This window comes from Etheostoma cragini, unplaced genomic scaffold (assembly GCF_013103735.1).
Source record: "Etheostoma cragini isolate CJK2018 unplaced genomic scaffold, CSU_Ecrag_1.0 ScbMSFa_1638, whole genome shotgun sequence".
NCBI classification, from domain to species: domain Eukaryota; kingdom Metazoa; phylum Chordata; class Actinopteri; order Perciformes; family Percidae; genus Etheostoma; species Etheostoma cragini.
This window is the reverse complement of record NW_023265713.1, coordinates 1-2,536: the sequence shown is the minus strand read 5'-3', so window position 1 is coordinate 2,536 and position 2,536 is coordinate 1. Positions and strand designations below refer to the sequence as shown.

Here is a 2,536-nt window from a genome sequence, read left to right as displayed (position 1 = left end):
ATATTTTCTGGTTTTCACTCTGAAGTCCTCTTGCTGCTCTGCCTCAACTCTGTGATTTATGAAGTTTCCTGATGGACACATAGCTTTACTTGTTGTAAATGCTAGCTGTTGCTAACAGCAGCTTGCAGCAGCACCTTTTATACGCTGCCTTTGAACCAGCCGTCCAAAGCATCTGTACTAATGTTAATGTTGGAGTGTACATCTAAAACTAGCTAGCGGAAGCTATTACACAGTGATCACAAGACTACAAAATAGGACTTGAAATGCAGCAGCATACAGCCCCTTTTTAAGTCAAACATTTCAGCTTAAACATTTCCACCCCCATATAAAAAAAGTACAACTAAAATCCTTCATAAAACAAAAACATCTAATTTTATTTTCATTATTGATAGCATTTTCAGATATTTACTTTCAAACCCAACTGGGTCAACATAAAGCTATGAATGTTGCCATTTTGCTTTGACAGGACTGTAAGAGCTATGAAAGGCTAAAAAAAATGGTGGTAAACCTTACAGTAAACTATAAGACTTCCTCACTTTCTTGATTCAATTTTATATTATATGACTTTCTAAAGCTGTGTGCACTGGATTTACATAGAGTTGGTTACGTCCACAATTAAGTTGGTATACAAAATCAATGAAAATCAATGGGAAAAAGACAGGAATGTGATACAGACAAAACCCAAGCAGAAAATGTTAACATATCTTGTTAAATAGTTTGTACCATTCATAGCACACTGTACAATATATGAAACATTTAGGGCCGTCTTAATAAATCAATTTATATGCCAGTTTACAGCATGCAAGCCCAAAGTAAGTTTTTTTTTTTACTCTTCTGACTTTATACTACAAAACCTGTGAATGACATTAAGTAACCACTATGCTTTTCAAGGTAGCTAAATTAGAAAGCAAAATTAACGGCAAACAAAATCCTCAGTATATCTATCCAAGGTCTGTATCACATAAAAACCTAATGGTTGAGTATAATGACGTGTGATTCCTGGAGGCACTTGCTTCTCATTGACCACTGCCCGAAGAGCCACTTCCTCCTGGTACGTCTCCAACATCCTGAAAAGGGAATACATATTCAGTGTGTGTTAATATATTGTACAAAATATCATATTGATTTCAGAGAAGAGTGGGCAGACAGGTTCAAGATGGTAGAAAGGCGACATTAATTTAAATAACCACTCATTACAACCAAGGCTGCTCGATTATGGCAAAAAATCATAATCATAATTATTTTGGTCAATATTGAGATCACAATTATTTAAGACAATTACTTATCGACTTTGGAAACATTATCCATTTATTTATCCTTTTTTTAAAAACTTGTATTTTTAACAGTGGATTTCCTTGGATATCATTCAAATGAAAAAGAAAGAATATTGCAACCTGAGTCTGGCACAATAATCGTTTTACCCCAACTATTTTGTTTTCATAATTGTCGGAGGCCATCATTGAAATGGAATGTAACCGTAATCAAGGTATGCAGAATATCATCTCTGAACGCACAACCTTAAAAAGAGATGGGCTACAGCAGCCAAAGACTCCACAGATTGCCACTCCTGTCAGCGTTTCAGTACCCACCCTAAACTAAGACCACACCAGGTGCAACTCCTGTTCACAGCTGTTCAAGATGAAGTTATAGAAGGGCTCTTACCAGCAACAATGTCTCTTACAAGAGAGGGCCTCATTTTTTCCCATGGCGCCTGAAACTTGTCCACCAACATGCTGCTGCCACATGGAATGGTTATTTGACAGGGCTGAAGACAGGTGGAAGACAGGCTGAAGACAGGGCTTTCTCCCTCAGGTGAACAGGTGGCTGGCTGGGTCTTCTTGAGTCTGCATATAAGCACAGAACAAAAAGTAGAGCTAAACCTCAACAACGAGATATGAATTTGCTTTGTCATTATTAGATATTAATGCATATTAGATTAGTTATTAAAATATAATCAAAATATCTAAATAACAATGAAATAGCTAACATGTAGCTTAAGCATTTCTGTCCATGTGTTTGTGGCACTGGTTACACACATATATGCTTACATATGCTTTGGAAGTGCTGCCACGGTCCTAAAAGTAGCATAGCTTTCAACATGTCCACAGTGAAATCAAATGTTTTGCAAGATGCATTATGTGAATTTTAACATGAAAAATAAACCAAGAAAATTATGCTTTGCAGAACTTACAAACCGTGTATGTTACTTTTGATAAGCTAATGTTAGCTTAACTCGGAAGGAGTTCGTTTTGCAACTTTTAACATTACCGTATATCGTTCTGTAAATCTTTGGCTGCCGTTTCTATAAAGAACCGAATATGTTGGTTAGTGAATAGAAATCATTTTGTTAATTAAAACACTTACGTGAAATTTGTTCAGTGCTGCTCCAATCCTTCGATGGCGCCCCACTCCTCCTTTACGTCGCAAAAAATGTCCTCGTTCTGGAAAATACTCTTCTTCCAGCAATGTTTCCTGCTGGATTGCGGCTGTTTTACCGTCGTAAAATCTCTGAATATATTTTGTTTATGACATTGTT

The 2,536-nt window shown here is 36.5% G+C and overlaps 1 long non-coding RNA gene across 1 annotated transcript; it reads right to left on the bottom strand.

Annotated features, from left to right (window-relative positions):
• Nucleotides 1-765: 765 nt before the first annotated feature.
• Nucleotides 766-2,536, bottom strand: LOC117940082. The gene is made up of 3 exons (XR_004655700.1): nucleotides 2,365-2,536; nucleotides 1,663-1,844; nucleotides 766-1,067 (listed from the first exon to the last, which is right to left on the bottom strand). It is a non-coding gene; the product is annotated as an uncharacterized LOC117940082 (long non-coding RNA).